Source organism: Pseudophryne corroboree, chromosome 6 (genome assembly GCF_028390025.1).
Source record: "Pseudophryne corroboree isolate aPseCor3 chromosome 6, aPseCor3.hap2, whole genome shotgun sequence".
NCBI lineage: Eukaryota > Metazoa > Chordata > Amphibia > Anura > Myobatrachidae > Pseudophryne > Pseudophryne corroboree.
The window spans coordinates 607,551,998-607,571,084 of NC_086449.1; the positions used below are offsets into that span (position 1 = coordinate 607,551,998).

General features: G+C 48.7%; 2 pseudogenes; both read left to right on the forward strand.

Moving 5' to 3' along the window:
- The first annotated feature begins 5,623 nt into the window (after window positions 1–5,623).
- Window positions 5,624–5,741, forward strand: LOC134937350 (5S ribosomal RNA; annotated as a pseudogene).
- Window positions 5,742–17,985: 12,244 nt separating this feature from the next.
- Window positions 17,986–18,104, forward strand: LOC134939153 (5S ribosomal RNA; annotated as a pseudogene).
- The last annotated feature ends 983 nt before the right edge of the window (window positions 18,105–19,087 follow it).

Below are 19,087 nucleotides of genomic sequence, written 5' to 3' on the forward strand. Positions count from 1 at the left end.
GCATCCAAGTAGGCACGTCACACAGTCCGTACTTATACTGGCAGGAAAAAGAGGCAATTTGGAGGCCCTTGCACAAACTGGCTTTATTCTACCTAAGTTGCCCTCCCACAAGTGTGTACTCCGAAAGAGTGTTTAGTGCCGCCGCTCACCTTGTCAGCAATCGGCGTACGAGGTTACATCCAGAAAATGTGGAGAAGATGATGTTCATTAAAATGAATTATAATCAATTCCTCCGCGGAGACATTGACCAGCAGCAATTGCCTCCACAAAGTACACAGGGAGCTGAGATGGTGGATTCCAGTGGGGACGAATTGATAATCTGTGAGGAGGGGGATGTACACGGTGATATATCGGAGGATGATGATGAGGTGGACATCTTGCCTCTGTAGAGCCAGTTTGTGCAAGGAGAGATTAATTGCTTCTTTTTTGGGGGGGGTCCAAACCAACCCGTCATATCAGTCACAGTCGTGTGGCAGACCCTGTCACTGAAATGATGGGTTGGTTAAAGTGTGCATGTCCTGTTTATACAACATAAGGGTGGGTGGGAGGGCCCAAGGACAATTCCATCTTGCACCTCTTTTTTCTTTTATTTTTCTTTGCGTCATGTGCTGTTTGGGGAGGGTTTTTTGGAAGGGCCATCCTGCGTGACACTGCAGTGCCACTCCTAGATGGGCCCGGTGTTTGTGTCGGCCACTAGGGTCGCTTATCTTACTCACACAGTCAGCTACCTCATTGCGCCTCTTTTTTTCTTTGCGTCATGTGCTGTTTGGGGAGGGTTTTTTGGAAGGGCCATCCTGCGTGACACTGCAGTGCCACTCCTAGATGGGCCCGGTGTTTGTGTCGGCCACTAGGGTCGCTTATCTTACTCACACAGTCAGCTACCTCATTGCGCCTCTTTTTTTCTTTGCGTCATGTGCTGTTTGGGGAGGGCTTTTTGGAAGGGCCATCCTGCGTGACACTGCAGTGCCACTCCTAGATGGGCCCGGTGTTTGTGTCGGCCACTAGGGTCGCTTATCTTACTCACACAGTCAGCTACCTCATTGCGCCTCTTTTTTTCTTTGCGTCATGTGCTGTTTGGGGAGGGTTTTTTGGAAGGGACATCCTGCGTGACACTGCAGTGCCACTCCTAGATGGGCCCGGTGTTTGTGTCGGCCACTAGGGTCGCTTATCTTACTCACACAGCGACCTCGGTGCAAATTTTAGGACTAAAAATAATATTGTGAGGTGTGAGGTATTCAGAATAGACTGTAAAAGAGTGTAAATTATGGTTTTTGAGGTTAATAATACTTTGGGATCAAAATGACCCCCAAATTCTATGATTTAAGCTGTTTTTTAGGGTTTTTTGAAAAAAAACACCCGAATCCAAAACACACCCGAATCCGACAAAAAAAATTCGGTGAGGTTTTGCCAAAACGCGGTCGAACCCAAAACACGGCCGCGGAACCGAACCCAAAACCAAAACACAAAACCCGAAAAATTTCCGGCGCTCATCTCTAGTTTGTACGTAATGTGTGTGTTGTAATTTTTTCTAAGTTCGACACTTCCCTCTCCATTATTGTCCTTCCCATGTATGGCTATTAATGCACTCTTTCCATCATTATGCTACCACCTTCACCACCCCCGGATAATTAACTTACCTTCTCCTCTCCAGTGACAGAGCGATGGCATTAAGCAGCAGCAATGTGAAATGATTACATCATGCGCGACAATGCTCTGGGCCCATGAACCAGCATAGGATAAGGCAGATGACAATCAGGGTAGCCAAGGACATGTCAGCAAGGAAGGAGGAGCGAGGAGGAGGAGAGGGCCATCCTTCCCTTCTACCAGCAATGCCACCTCCTCCTTCATGTTTTTTTTAACCAAATTATGCCGGCATCTAACTTACAGCTGGTAAAGCTGCTGGCTGTGGGCCCTTTCATCGTGGTAGGCCCCAGTGCACTGCACTGGCTGCCCGAGTGGTGGTCCCACCACTGGTATAAGGCTATTTATAAGCAGCCAGTTAAGTCCATATACAGGATCCAGCCTGAGCTCGGTTACTCAGTAAAAGACTTATGAGAAACATCATATGCCTTTAACAACATAGTAGTAGAATCTCATCATTGCAAGAAAGACTGATTTGCTATGAGTATACAGATACCGATACCAGCAAGTGGCTGTGTAAAACTATCTTCTATTCAGCAGCACAGACATTACAAGAATAACGACAGTATAAGAACCTCTCTCTATTTCAGCAATCATTTCAAGTAACTGTAATAAATAAAAGGCAAAAGAGCCCTTACTATAAAATTTAGTCTGCACCCTGCGCAGAAAGACTTGTGATATTATGTGTCTCATGACACCATTGACTGGATATTAATTCAGTGTCATTTAGTAGGAGTGGAGGATTGTTACAGCTATATTGTTTCAACCCTACATTGAATGCTATTATACCCAGACTTTCTTCACTATTTATGTGCATCAATGAGCATGGCCATGAACACCGACTTATAATGGACTAAGAGACTCTGAGGGATGAGAGACTATACTTTATGCTCTAAAGATAGGTACACTGCGGTAACTGATAACTTTATTGTAAAATATTTGTTGTTGAATGGTAAAATCATGTGTAGGGATTAAATGTGTATGTTAACTGTGTATTACGCCATCCTAATAGTTAACTATAAAGACACAGGAATTATTGTATTGTTTATATGCTTACCTAACCAGGGGAAGCAGTTAGCTTCCTGACGGATGCGATCCTGGCGGTCGATAAACTGATGCCGAGATCCTGAAGAAGGATGCAATCCCAGGCGTCTAGATACCAGAGCCACACGGGATACCAACATTACAATACCGACAGCTGGCATCCCGATCATCCTGACAGTGGGACATGCTGGCGTCCTGTTGCATTGGCGGAGGTTAGATTTAGGAAAGAGAAGGGGGGTTAGCGTTAGGGAGCAGGGACAGGAAGGTTAGGGTTAGTCAAGCGGGGAGGGTTAGGTTTAGGCAGCGGGGTAGGGAGGGTTAGGGCTAGGCACCATCTGGGAGGGTTAGATTTTGGCACCCACAAGGGAGGGTTAGGGTAGGGGGCAGAGGAGGGTTAGGGAACTTTAGAGGAGGCTGTCAGGATTCTGATGAACGTGATGCCGCTGTCAGTATTATGACCGCCGGCATCCTGTCTATCGTTAAATTATACTGAACCCCTAACCAGAACATTGCTTTCTAGTTTGAAAAGAGCAGAGCAGTACAATAAAACACATCAAAGTATGTGTCTCTTTTACTGGCCTGATATTCATATTGTAAAGATATATGTTAAACAAGTCCAATTTATTCATTAAAGAAATTGCAACGCTACTGCTTGTGCATGTGCTGTAGAATCGCCTCCAGTGATATGCATATCTGCTTCACTCACTGGAGGGGTGAGTTTTTTCATACCCTCTTTATCCCATTTATACTTCATAAATGCTACAATAAACGCTTTTTGATTCCCCATTGATAATCGGCAAAGCAGTATCAGCAGTATCAGCATAATACTGGGTGTTTTACCTGCAAACTGAGCTGAGAAACCTAAAGGAGGCCAGTCCAGAGCCCCTGTAATACCCCACTTGTCCAGCTCCTGTCACTAGTCTCCAGAAGGCAGAACATCAATACAGGAGCCTCAGCTGCAATGTAAGTGCATGGACATTAGTTTCTACAGACGCCACTATCTGTATTCAGTTGGGCTGTTCATTGGCATAAGTTCCACCAGTTACCAACCAGTGCATCATCCTATACTGACTGCAATATTGAATGCACATAATAACATATATTAAACACCACGTATACTTACACGGTTGTGAAGTTACACCATTTTGCTTAATATGTACGGCATTGTAACCTGTAATATTGCATGTGAAGATTTCATGTTTTAAAAATTGATAAGTAAAGCTTTTTTGATATTTTCATTAGCCACTGGTTCTGTTATATCATTCACATAGAGGGGAATATTTATGGCACATTGATTTTTTTTGAATTGTTAACTACATTTAATTAAATATACAGTATATGATTACTTTGACCACAATTTTAGACATTATATAACATATTATTATCCAAAAAAAACTGAGCGCAGCACACTAGTAGCAGGATAATAACATTGTTACAGTATATGCCATTTAATAACCCACAATCTTCTTTATTCCCTTAATTGTATTTATGACTAAACTAGTGTTGTAGGTTTATATTAATCTTTATAAACATATAACTAACTTTACATGCAAATAACCAATATTGGAATCTCCTGCTAATAAGTGTTCATTTATATGACTTTGATGAATAAACTTAAATTCTTTATTTATTCTGGATGAATTCCTTATAGTTACCATATGCACTCTAGGAAAATAATTAGGAAAGGAATTATCAATAACTTACAAAATCTTAGACAAAAGAAATGGAAATTTCATATGGCATACCTCCCATGATATTTAGTACCTGTTGATCCAGGACAACAAAATAGAAGTGTCTACCACCCAGGTGCGCCCAGCCACTGTTTGATGTTTTGATCTGATGAGGTCTCCAATCACTGATGCTCTGCTATGCAGGGGAATGGTCAGAGAGTGAGCTCACACCACCCATCCCCCTCAATGGGACTGACATGCCCACATTGGGATAGTTTGGAGGTACTGTATGAAATAGTGACGTTCCTTCTGCATCACACTATACTGTATATGTACAGTAATTGCCATTACAAGCCCATATGTGGACCAACTATGTCACTAGTAATGGGCATTGGCAAACTCAGGGAATGGGGTGTATTTGAACCAAGACCCTAGAAAGAGTGATGAACCCACGGTTCATTGATCATTGTCAAGCAGATATAGTCAGTGCTGACAGTGTAATCAGAATCTTATCCAATGTTTGGTAGCAACAGCATAGGATACAAAATGGAATAATAAGATTGAGCAACAGGGTCACAAGCAAAAAAACAAGTTGAAGAGACTGGACACAATAATTCAGTAGAAAGTGGAGATAATCAAACATAGAATTTCACTCAGCAACTGGTTGAGAATATTTTAAATAGTATAACACAGCGGCGGGTCCCGGTAATTGCCGGCGGCTAGGGACGCCTAGCAAAGCCGTGTATACAGTGGAGACGGAGGGAAGTGACTTCAAAGAACAGCGCCGCCGCCGCAGCTCCCACGAGCGTGCGGTGAAGCACTACCCTGTCGGAGACATCAAGGGAACCAGTCGGCCGGAGTGATCAAGAACATCTTACAAAGGTTAGTTAGCCAGGGACAGTTAGGGAGCTCTGCACCCAGCAACTACCTTTGCGGCTCCAGCCGCCGGCAATTACCGGGACCCGCCGCTGTGTTATACGAACTGCTACACCACAAAAATACCCAAAGGAGCTTAAACATTTTCTAACAAATTTTCTTTTTACAGGTATTGCAATAAATATTAATCCCATATTTACATCACACTTACATCATTTATATTTTGTTTCTTTACCTATTTAATTCATTCATCTTTTTACCGCAAACCTTTTTATATATAAAGAATTCACATATCAGAATACACATTATTCAAGCGCTCCCTTGCATCATTTATTATTACTATCTAATTATAGGAGCTGCTGAAACATAACAATAGCGCAGTAATAATCAGCATTTTCTGTATTCCACACTGGAAATGCCCAATCTCGTCTGACCTTGGAAGCGAAGCAGTGTTGGACCTGATCAGTACCAGAAAGGGAGACCACCTGGGAAGATCAGGTACTGTAATCCAGATTGAAAATACCAGGTGCCTCAACAACTGTGTCAATAGAGTCACTTAATACACTCACAAAAATCAGTAATTAAGTAATTGCACTGTTTAATACACTAGTAATGACCGATCAGCTATACTAACCAATTAACTGCACAGTATAATATACTTATTTATTTTAGTATTAGTAACCACTGATCAGTACAATTTTAATGACATTTTCAGCACCTTAAAATAATTATATGTTTAATTACATCTATAGCGCAGGCACTTAATTTCAGCACAGCGCTGTATATTCACTGTAAATATATTTAATGCTCTATCTCCTATATAATAGCCCTGTGTGCCTGGCCCTCTAACGCTGGGTGCAATCACAGGGCTGGCCGGAGTCACTGAGCCCGTCCATCACACGTGCAGCAAGTGTCTGCTCGGAGTGCTGCTGCCTGTCTATCTCCCCCCTCCGCCATCAGCAAATCTGACTCCCTCTGGCCGCTACTCCAGCCGAACAGCTGCCAGCATACACACTTATGAGGGACGAGTGGAGCAGGAGAAGACTTTCATAGCCCTCCCTGCGCCGCGCACACAGACCCGCCGCCTCCTCCACGCACGGCGACAGGGGTTCAGGGGGTCCCCGGGGATGACGTACACACAATATGGGGCTGCAGCACCTGCACTCTTTTGAGATTTTTACACTCATCGCCTGACCGCCCGCCGTACCGCCTTAGCCTGTCACTGGGTTCAGCCTGGTCGTGCCGCTGCACCTGTCGTTCCCACCGGAACTGCTGCAGATGCCGTGGGAAGGGTAGGACACCAAACCTCTGCCCCAGCCTTCCTGCCGGCGCCGGACCAAGGGATAGTGTCAGTGGCGTCGGAAGGGGGGGACCCACACCAAGGTGTCAGCTCTCCTGCTGTGACAGGAGCCGGGTGCTGCAGTGACGTCATCTCCTGCAGCACCCGGCTCCTGTCACAGAGAAAAGCCGGCACACACACTCCAGTCTCCGGGGTCTGCCAAAATCTACAGGCAAGCTGGAAACACCCCCGGAGCGAGAGAAAAGATACCCGCGAGGCCACGCCCCTTTCACAGCAGGCCACGCCCCCTTTTTGGCCGCGGGGGGTGCTGAGAGATGTGTGTAACAGTAATACTGACTGCGCTCCGACACCCGGTGACGCCTCTGGACACTGTACTTTTTACCAGCCCGCAGCAGCCGCCCACAGCCCCAACGGTGAGTCCTACCCACTGTTTCTATGTGTGGTCGCCACTTTACAAATGTCTCCCCTTTTGGTGTCCACCCCCTCCACTACTTTCCCCCCTCTCTTCATCAGCTTCCTCACTGGGGACCCTCCCTGCCGCCCCGCGTCTCTCTATCCCCTCCCTGCCACCCGCGTCTCTCTATCCCCTCCCTGCCGCCCCGCATCTCTCTATCCCCTCCCTACCGCCCGTGTCTCTCTATCCCCTCCCTGCCGCCCCGCATCTCTCTATCCCCTCCCTACCACCCGCGTCTCTGTATCCCCTCCCTACCTGTGTCCCCTCCCTACCGCCCCACGTCTCTGTATCCCCTCCCTACCTGTATCCCCTCCCTACCGCCCAGCATCTCTGCGTCCCCTCCCTACCTGTGTCCCCTCCCTACCGCCCCGCATCTCTGTATCCCCTCCCTACCTGTGTCCCCTCCCTACTGCCCCACCTTTGTGTATCCTCTCCCTACCTGTATCCCATCCCTACCGCCCAGCGTCTCTGCATCCCCTCCCTACCTGTGTCCCCTCCCTACCGCCCAGCATCTCTGTATCCCCTCCCTACCGCCCCGCGTCTCTGTATCACCTCCCTACCTGTGTCCCCTCCCTACCGCCCCGCGTCTCTGTATCCCCTCCCTACCTTTGTCCCCTCACTACCGCCCCGCGTCTCTGTATCCCCTCCCTACCTGTGTCCCCTCACTACCGCCCCGCGTCTCTGTATCCCCTCCCTACCTGTGTCCCCTCACTACCGCCCGCGTCTCTGTATCCCCTTCCTACCTGTGTCTCCTCACTACTGCACCGCGTCTCTGTATCCCCTCCCTACCGCCCCGCGTCTCTGTATCCCCTCCCTACCGCCCGGCATCTCTGTGTCCCCTCCCTACCACCCCGCATATCTGTGTTCCCTCCCTACCGCCCTGCGTCTTTGTGTCCCCTCCCTACCGCCCCGCATCTCTGTGTCCCCTCCCTACCGCCCCGCGTCTCTGTGTGCCCTCCCTACTGCCCTGCATCTGTGTCCCCTCCCTACCGCCCCGCTTCTCTGTGTGCCCTCCCTGCTGCCCTGCATCTGTGTCCCCTCCATACCACCCCGCATCTCTGTGTCCCCTCCCTACTGCCCAGTGTCTCTGTGTCCCCTCCCTACTGCCCCACATCTCTGTATCCCCCCACTACCGCCCCACGTCTCGGTGTCCCTTCCCTACCGCCCTGCATCTCTGTGTCCCCTCCCTACTGCCCTGCGTCTCTGTATCCCCTCACTACCGCCCCGCTTCTCTGTATCCCTTCCCTACCGCCCCGCGTCTCTGTATCCCCTCCCTACCTGTGTCCCTTCCATACCGCCCCACGTCTCTGTATCCCCTCCCTACCTGTATCCCCTCCCTACCGCCCAGCGTCTCTGCGTCCCCTCCCTACCTGTGTCCCCTCCCTACCACCCCGCGTCTCTGTATCCCCTCCCTACCTGTGTCCCCTCCCTACTGCCCCACCTCTCTGTATCCCCTCCCTACCTGTATCCCATCCCTACCGGCCAGCGTCTCTGCGTCCCCTCCCTACCTGTGTCCCCTCCCTACCGCCCAGCGTCTCTGTATCCCTTCCCTACCGCTCCGCGTCTCTGTATCCCCTCCCTACCTGTGTCCCCTCCCTACCGCCCCGCGTCTCTTTATCCCCTCCCTACCTGTGTCCCCTCACTACCGCCACGCGTCTCTGTATCCCCTCCCTACCTACTGCCCTGCATCTGTGTCCCCTCCCTACCGCCCTGCTTCTCTGTGTGCCCTCCCTGCTGCCCTGCATCTGTGTCCCCTCCATACCACCCCGCATCTCTGTGTCCCCTCCGTACTGCCCTGTGTCTCTGTGTCCACTCCCTACTGCCCCACGTCTCTGTATCCCCCCACTGCCGCCCCACGTCTCTGTGTCCCTTCCCTACCGCCCTGCATCTCTGTGTCCCCTCCCTACTGCCCTGCGTCTCTGTATCCCCTCACTACCGCCCCGCTTCTCTGTATCCCTTCCCTACCGCCCCGCGTCTCTGTATCCCCTCCCTACCTGTGTCCCCTCCATACCGCCTCACGTCTCTGTATCCCCTCCCTACCTGTATCCCCTCCCTACCGCCCAGCGTCTCTGCGTCCCCTCCCTACCTGTGTCCCCTCCCTACCACCCCGCGTCTCTGTATCCCCTCCCTACCTGTGTCCCCTCCCTACTGCCCCACCTCTCTGTATCCCCTCCCTACCTGTATCCCATCCCTACCGGCCAGCGTCTCTGCGTCCCCTCCCTACTGTGTCCCCTCCCTACCGCTCCGCGTCTCTGTATCCCCTCCCTACCTGTGTCCCCTCCCTACCGCCCCGCGTCTCTTTATCCCCTCCCTACCTGTGTCCCCTCACTACCGCCACGCGTCTCTGTATCCCCTCCCTACCTGTGTCCCCTCCCTACCGCCCCGCATCTCTGTATCCCCTCCCTACATGTGTCCCCTCACTACCGCCCCGCGTCTCTGTGTCCCCTCCCTACCTGTGTCTCCTCACTACCGCACCGCGTCTCTGTATCCCCTCCCTACCGCCCCGCGTCTCTGTATCCCCTCCCTACCGCCCCGCATATCTGTGTTCCCTCCCTACCGCCCTGTGTCTTTGTGTCCCCTCCCTACCGCCCCGCATCTCTGTGTCCCCTTCCTACCGCCCTGCGTCTCTGTGTGCCCTCCCTACTGCCCTGCATCTGTGTCCCCTCCCTACTGCCCCTCGTCTCTGTGTGCCCTCCCTGCTGCCCTGCATCTGTGTCCCCTCCATACCACCCCGCATCTCTGTGTCCCCTCCCTACTGCCCTGCGTCTCTGTGTCCCCTCCCTACCGCCCCACGTCTCTGTATCCCCACACTACCACCCCACGTCTCTGTGTCCCTTCCCTACCGCCCTGCATCTCTGTGTCCCCTCCCTACCGCCCTGCGTCTCTGTATCCCCTCCCTACCGCCCTGCGTCTCTGTATCCCCTCCCTACCGCCCGGCGTCTCTGTATCCCCTCCCTGCCTGTGTCCCCTCACTCCCGGCCCGCGTCTCTGTATCCCCTCCCTACCGCCCCGCGTTTCTGTATCCCCTCCCTACCTGTGTCCTCTCACTACCGCCCCGCCTCTCTGTATCCCCTACCTACCTGTGTCTCCTCACTACCGCACCGCGTCTCTGTATCCCCTCCCTACCGCCCCGCGTCTCTGTATCCCCTCCCTACCACCCCGCATCTGTGTCCCCTCCCTACCGCTCCGCATATCTGTGTTCCCTCCCTACCGCCCTGCGTCTCTGTGTCCCCTCCCTACTGCCCCGCATCTCTGTGTTCCCTCCCTACCGCCCCGCGTCTCTGTGTGCCCTCCCTACTGCCCTGCATCTGTGTCCCCTCCCTATCGCCCGCGTCTCTGTGTGCCCTCCCTGCTGCCCTGCATCTGTGTCTCCTCCCTACCACCCCGCATCTCTGTGTCCTCTCCCTACTGCCCTGCATCCCCTCCCTACCGCCCCATGTCTCTGTATCCCCCCACTACCGCCCCATGTATCTGTGTCCCTACCCTACTGCCCTGCATCTCTGTGTCCCCTTCCTACCGCCCTGAGTTTCTGTATCCCCTCCCTACCGCCCTGCGTCTCTGTATCCCCTCCCTACCGCCCTGCGTCTCTGTGTGCCCTCCATACCACCCCGCATCTCTGTGTCCCCTCCCTACTGCCCTGCATCTCTGTGTCCCCTCCCTACCGCCCCACGTCTCTGTATCCCCCCACTACCACCCCACGTCTCTGTGTCCCTTCCCTACCGCCCTGCATCTCTGTGTCCCCTCCCTACCGCCCTGCGTCTCTGTATCCCCTCCCTACCGCCCTGCATCTCTGTATCCCCTACCTACTGCCCTGCGTCTCTGTATCCCCTCCCTGCCTGTGTCCCCTCACTACCGGCCTGCGTCTCTGTATCCTCTCCCTACCGCCCCGCGTCTCTGTATCCCCTCCCTACCTGTGTCCTCTCACTACCGCCCCGCCTCTCTGTATCCCCTACCTACCTGTGTCTCCTTACTACCGCACCGCGTCTCTGTATCCCCTCCCTACCGCCCCGTGTCTCTGTATCCCCTCCCTACCACCCCGCATCTGTGTCCCCTCCCTACCGCCCCGCATATCTGTGTTCCCTCCCTACCGCCCTGCGTCTCTGTGTCCCCTCCCTACTGCCCCGCATCTCTGTGTTCCCTCCCTACCGCCCCGCGTCTCTGTGTGCCCTCCCTACTGCCCTGCATCTGAGTCCCCTCCCTATCGCCCGCGTCTCTGTGTGCCCTCCCTGCTGCCCTGCATCTGTGTCTCCTCCCTACCACCCCGCATCTCTGTGTCCTCTCCCTACTGCCCTGCATCCCCTCCCTACCGCCCCACGTCTCTGTATCCCCCCACTACCGCCCCATGTATCTGTGTCCCTTCCCTACTGCCCTGCATCTCTGTGTCCCCTTCCTACCGCCCTGCATCTCTGTATCCCCTCCCTACCGCCCTGCGTCTCTGTATCCCCTCCCTACCGCCCTGCGTCTCTGTATCCCCTCCCTACCGCCCTGCGTCTCTGTGTGCCCTCCCTACCGCCCCACGTCTCTGTATCCCCCCACTACCACCCCACGTCTCTGTGTCCCTTCCCTACCGCCCTGCATCTCTGTGTCCCCTCCCTACCGCCCTGCGTCTCTGTATCCCCTCCCTACCGCCCTGCATCTCTGTATCCCCTACCTACTGCCCTGCGTCTCTGTATCGCCTCCCTGCCTGTGTCCCCTCACTACCGGCCCGCGTCTCTGTATCCTCTCCCTACCGCCCCGCGTCTCTGTATCCCCTCCCTACCTGTGTCCTCTCACTACCGCCCCGCCTCTCTGTATCCCCTACCTACCTGTGTCTCCTTACTACCGCACCGCGTCTCTGTATCCCCTCCCTACCGCCCCGTGTCTCTGTATCCCCTCCCTACCACCCCGCATCTGTGTCCCCTCCCTACCGCCCCGCATATCTGTGTTCCCTCCCTACCGCTCTGCGTCTCTGTGTCCCCTCCCTACTGCCCCGCATCTCTGTGTTCCCTCCCTACCGCCCCGCGTCTCTGTGTGCCCTCCCTACTGCCCTGCATCTGTGTCCCCTCCCTATCGCCCGCGTCTCTGTGTGCCCTCCCTGCTGCCCTGCATCTGTGTCTCCTCCCTACCACCCCGCATCTCTGTGTCCTCTCCCTACTGCCCTGCATCCCCTCCCTACCGCCCCACATCTCTGTATCCCCCCACTACCGCCCCATGTATCTGTGTCCCTTCCCTACTGCCCTGCATCTCTGTGTCCCCTTCCTACCGCCCTGCGTCTCTGTATCCCCTCCCTACCGCCCTGCGTCTCTGTATCCCCTCCCTACCGCCCTGCGTCTCTGTATCCCCTCCCTACCACCCTGCGTCTCTGTGTGCCCTCCCTACCGCCCCGCGTCTCTGTGTGTCCACCCTACTGCCCGCGTCTCTGTGTCCCCTCCCTACCGCCCCGCGTCTCTGTGTCCCCTCCCTACCGCCCTGCATCTCTGTGTGCCCTCCCTACCGCCTGGCATCTCTGTATCCCCTCCCTACCGCCCCGCGTCTCTGTGTGCCCTCCCTACCGCCCCGCGTCTTTGTGTGCCCTCCCTACCCCCCTGTGTCACATACAGGGTCCATACCACCGGCTCCTGGATACTGCTCTGACAAACCCTCACCAAGAGTACAGGAGCCATAACCCCTTGCTGTGCCCCCCATAGTTACCGGTATATCGGTGATGCTCAGCTATGCTGCCTCCTCCCTATCCCTCATACAGCAAGCGCAGGGCTCAAGCCCAGCACTGAGCACATGACCACGCTGCCAATGGTCATTGGCCCTGGGAGCAGCTCCAACCTGCGCCCCCTCCTCCTACTGCACCTGAGGGGGGTGCGCACATAGCGCATGCAGAGGGGACTGGTACACCTGTGGCCGTGTGGAGACCTTGCGTGCGCAACATGTCTGCGTTCCTACACCTGAAGGATGGTACGGCGTAGAGACAGGGCACAGCTGCCCCTGTTCCTCATTGTACCAGCACTCCCCTCTGTGTCTAATGACACCATATACCTCTTCATGCCGGTACGTCTATACCACATGCATCCTTATCCGTGACCTATATATTGTTACACATACAATCACATAGTTATAGGTCCCGCACCCCCCCACCTGCATCCACCCCCCCTCCACCCGCAGCATCTACATACTCCCTGCCTTATCCGCGGTCCCCGCACCCGCTATATTCTATACATCGTGCCCTGCAGGCACTGTTCACGCAGTCGCAAGGGCCTACACCCCCTTCACCATCGGACGCCAATTCGTCGTGCAATATTTAACCACTAACAAACCTAGGAAGGCAGGTAATACTCCAGATAATACAAATATTAAACCCCAGCAAGGCGTACAGGGGTTAAGGGGGTGTAGCCCCTTGCGACGGTGTGAAGAGCGCCCGTAGGGCGCGATGAAGGGCCTAGGTATCCATAATTGCTATATCTTAATCATTAATAATCCTTTTTTCTGCTTCAGACTATGAATTATGCACTCTAGCTATTAAGAATTACATGTCCTTCTATTATTTACAATTTTTTATCTGTTCATTTCATGAAAACCTGATGATAAAAAATGAAGACTGACCTGCACCCTGGTTTCCACCAAAATGGCCGCCGTACTGAATTCAACATAAATGACTTTAAGAAAATGGCCACCGCAATGTATGACACAGCTCCACCGATGTCTGGGCTCTATGAACGTCCACCTCCGGAGATGACAGCGGGTGCATGCGCTGCAGGGCCCCAGAAGTGAGGCGGAAGTACCAAGCATGCGCACAGAGAGTGCGAGTACACCGGAAGTGTGGCGAAAATACCACTCCTGTTCATTCTAAGACGATTTCTTGTATTTTATAAGTATTTGGAACACTCGTTTTTAATCCAGATATTAATATTACTGTCTATTGTAGATATTGGTTATTTTAATTGTAATACTAACTCCAGTAACAATTGGACAGGATATGATGTCATAATTAAGTGTTGATCAGTACTAGTATAAATAGATGTCCAGTCCCACTCTGCCTTTACCCCTTGATGAAGTCTGTGTGACGAAACGCATTGGGAAACCTGTACTGACCTCTAATCCAGATAAGATACTTACCACTTTTTAAACATCCTGCACTTTACGTATATATTTATTTATTTATTATTCTTGTGTATGTGCTTTTTATCCCATTTATTTTTAAATAATTTGTATATCAATGTGACATTTTAGAATATTGTTAATAAATTTCTTTTTATATTTTTACACTGGGTATATCACTTTATTATAGACACCATTGGTCGCTTGTACCCCCCCCCCATCCTTTTTTGGTAGACCCATTTGTTTCAGGGATTTACCATCCCTGTATCCTTGGGGGCCAGCAGACACCCTATATTTTGGGGAGTGTTGATATAAATTAATTTGATAACTTTTACATTGTTAAAATTCTCTGAGACTGTTGTTGGTTTCACATGTGGTGCAGTATTATTACTTTGTCCCCAATTGTTTTGGTAATATTTTTTTTATTGCTGCCTGGTGAAAAGACACAAAGAAATGACTGGTACCAAAAAATATTTAATGAACATAAGCATATTGGTGAACCTTCCCACCATGCGACTTGGATGAATTGTTTTGGGGAATAGAGAGACTCCACACTAAAGAAGTAAAGACATGGTGGGACATTAAGGGACTTGAGCACTACATCTCAGTTGATAGATTACCCAGGGGCCTGAGAATACTAAAGCAACCCACTTTTGGTAACCTTGATGCAATCTTTTTGGAGAAATGGGATAGAATACTGCACAATTGTTCTATAAACCTGATGAAACTTATTATTGACGAAAAAAATAAATCTCTCTCAGAGTTGGAGAACAACATTAAAAGTAAAGAAGCAGAACTTGAACCATTCAAAGATAAGGAGGACTATAAAATTAATGAGAAGGTTCTGAATAAAAAACTGGAACATATTGAAGAAGAGGTCACTAAAGGCAAAGAAAATAAATTTCTTAGGGACAAGAATGACTACGAGCAAGGAAAAGTAAACAACTGGAGTATATTTGGAACAACAGGACAATACAACAATAGAACAGACAGACAGTATTGGAGAACCGTACTCATGAAAGGAAAACCCATACTGAATAAAGACAAGGTTACTCCATCTTCAAGTATAAGGACATCTAACAGATTTACAGCATTACAAAGACTGAGGTCAAACAATGACCAGGTTTATTTATCCCAAAGAACAGGCACAAGACCAAAAGATACAACAAGGAACTTTCTGAAAGGAGATATCCGACTTGCATCTCCACTCAAAAGATGGTAAACAGAGGAAAAGGAAAATGGGGCGGCAGGAGGGAGAGAGAATAAAAAAAGAACACTGCAGTGACTGACCCAAAAGAGAAAGAAATTTTCAATTTATAACAACACACTCTGACGAAACCAGAAATATACTTACTGAATAAGGGCCTTACATTCGCACCCACGGGGGGCCTCAACAAATTTGAGACATTCATTGACTTGAATACATTTGTAAGGAAGCTATCACTCAAACAACATTTTCTAAAAAAGGAGGATGCCATCATTAGCAATTATGAAAACCATTCTAAATTTGGCCTCAAACCGACTTCCAAGTACTATCCACTAGAATCTAAGGGAAGTAATATCAGTATCTTTTATGAATTGGTCAAAAAGGATCTCTGTGAAACCAACCAGGAGAAGGTTAAGGAGAAAAATATCACCAACCGAGAAAGTGAGGCTTTAAAAAAATACAGAAGAACAAGGGTATTGTTCTAAAACAAGCTGATAAAGGGCGGCTGGTAATTATGGACTGTGACATGTATACTAATAAAGCTTTAAGACTGATAGGAGATGATGCTTCATACATTAAACCACAGGTTCTCAAACTCGGTCCTCAGGACCCCACACGGTGCATGTTTTGCAGGTCTCCTCACAGAATCACAAGTGAAATAATTTGCTCCACCTGTGGACCTTTTAAAATGTGTCAGTGAGAAATTAATACACCTGTGCACCTGCTGGGTTACCTGCAAAACATGCACTGTGTGGGGTCCTGAGGACCAAGTTTGAGAACCTCTGCATTAAACTATTAGATGACCCAAAAGACTCTATTGTTGAGGAATTGAGAACACTTTTATTGCACGGTCTACGTACTGACATTATTACCAAGGGAGAATTCCAGTATTTAATGAAATCAGACCCCACTACCCCCATTTTTTATTTCTTGCCCAAAATCCACAAAAGTCTGTCAAACATGCCCGGAAGACCCATTATGGCGTGTATTGATTCACTCACCTCGAATTTATCGGAATATGCTGATGTTTTCTTGAAAGTTTATGTGAAAGAACTACCATCCTATCTAAAAGATACCACTTCAGTACTAAACTTATTGAAAGACCTGGAATGGAAAGATACATACATGTGGGCAACGATAGATGGACAATCTTTATATACATGTATTGAACATGAAAAAAGGTGTCACAGCATGCAGGTAACTTTTGGACAAAGACACATCATTAACGGCCACCAATATGGATTTTGTATTTTATTCTTCGGCACAATTATTTAAAATTTCTAGACCAATTTTACTTACAACACTGTGGTACAGCAACGGGCACAATTTTTGCACCCAGTTTCGCAAACCTGTTTATGGGCTGTTGGGAGTAGACTTTTTTATATGACCGCCATGATTTTAACAGCCACATTGTTCTTTATTGATGCTATATAGATGACATTTTAATAATTTGGGATGTAACAGCTGAGTGTATTTAACCAGTTTTTAGAATACCTGGGCAATAATGAGATAAATCTAGTTTTCACATCTAATACTAACAGGCAGCTGATTGAATTTCTGGATCTAGTTCTGACGGGAGGTGATGGAAGAATCACAACCAAGAATTTTGTGAAACAAGTGGACACAAGTAGTTATCTTCATTATAAAAATAACCATTTGAATAGATGGAAAAATAATATCCCCTTCTCCCAATTCAAGAGGATCAAAAGGAACTGCAGTAACCTAAAAGATTGTGAAGTCCAACTCGAGATGTACAAGAACAGGTTTAAAGAAAAAGAATATCCAGACTCTATCTTAGAAGAAGCCGTAACCAAAGCCAGAGGCCTGGAGAGATCTGAATTGCTGGAATATAAGACTAGAGAGAATAAAAAATATTCTACAGCATTGATCCTTACATATAGTCTACATGAGAAATCCATTAGAAATTCTCTCAGGATCCGCTGGGGAATACTATTAATGGACCCAATCCTTAAGGAAATACTACCGCCATGCCCTGAGATCGTTTTTAGAAATTGCGAAACCTGAAAGATATTCTTGCCCCGAGTATGCTAACTACTGAACCTGTCAACTGCTGCCAAAATGCACAGGATCATACAAATGCGGCCTATGCAATATTTGTAGGTATCTACACCCTGTCAGGAGAACTTTCATGGATGCAGAGAAAAAGAAGGAGTACAAAATAAAATATTTTATAAACTTCAACACCCAATCTGTTATTTATATATTGGAATGTGACTGCTGAAAACAATACGTTGAGAAAACCAAGAGACCACTTAAGATACAGGAACACATTCGTAATATTAAGATTAAGGTGCAAAATCATGCAGTGTCTAAACATTTCAATGTAGTACACAATTCCAATCCTTATGCACTGACTTTTAAAGCTATTGAACTGGTAAAACTGGGAGAGAGAGGAGGCGACCTAGCCAACAAACTTTCACGCTGTATAATGTTCAGGATTTTTCGATTACAGATGCTACATCCTAAGGGGTTCAATGAGAACTATGAAATCACCCCTTTTAAGTGAAAAACGTATCTGCCGAAGGATTTCACACTTATCCAAACATTTTGTTCCCCCTCTCCTCACCCCCCTCTTCCCTCGCCATTTCCCTGCATTCCAAGCCCACCCCCTCCACCACTATATATATGACATAATCATTTACTTTATTCCTAATTCACTCTGCACTGTAAATTCACTATATTTGACACATGTACGGTATTAAATTACTACAGTCAAACCACACTGGAAATTCCCAATCTCATCCGACCTTGGAAGCAAAGCAGTGTTGGGCCTGATCAGTACCAGAAAGGGAGACCACCTGGGAAGATCAGGTACTGTAATCCAGAATGAAAATACCAAGTGCCTCTACAACTGTGTCAATAGAGTCACTTAATACACTCACAAAAATCAGTAATTAAGTAATTGCACTGTTTAATATACTTATTTATTTTAGTATTAGTAACCACCAATCAGCTATACTAACCAAATAGCTGTACAGTCTAATATACTTATTTATTTTAGTATTAGTAACCACTAATAAGTAGAATTTTAATTACATTTTCAGCACCCTATAATAATTATATGTTTAATTACATCTATAGCATACTCACTTCATTTCAGCACAGCACTGTATATTCACTTATAGATATATTTAATGCTCTATTATATATAATTGCTATGTCTTAATCATTAATAATCCCTTTCCCTGCTTCAGACTGTGAATTATGCTATTAAGAATTACATGTCCTTCTATTATTTACAATTTTTTATCTTTTCATTTCCATGGAAACCGGATGATAAAAAATGAAGACTGTCCTGCACCCTGGTCTCCACCAAAATGGCCACCTGATTGAATTCAACATAAATTACTTTAATAAAATGGCCACCGCAATGAATGGCACAGTGCCACAGATGTCTGGGCTCTATGAACGTACACCTCTGGAGATGATAGCGGGTGCATGCGCTGCAGGTCCCCAGAAGTGAGGCGGAAATACCGAGCATGCGCACAGAGGGCGCAAGTACTCCAGAATTGTGGGAGAAATACCACTCCTGTTCATTCTAAGACGATTTCTTGTATTTTATAAGTATTTGGAACACTCTTTTTTAATACAGATAATAATATTACTGTCTATTTTAGATATTGGTTATTTTAATCATAATACTAACTCCAGTAACAATTGGATCAAACTCTAGGCATGATATGATCTCATAATTAAGTGTTGATCTGTACTAGTATAAATAGATGTCCAGTCCCACTCTGCCCTTACCCCTTGATGAAGTCTGTGAGACGAAACACGTTGGGAAACCTGTACTGACCTCTAATCCA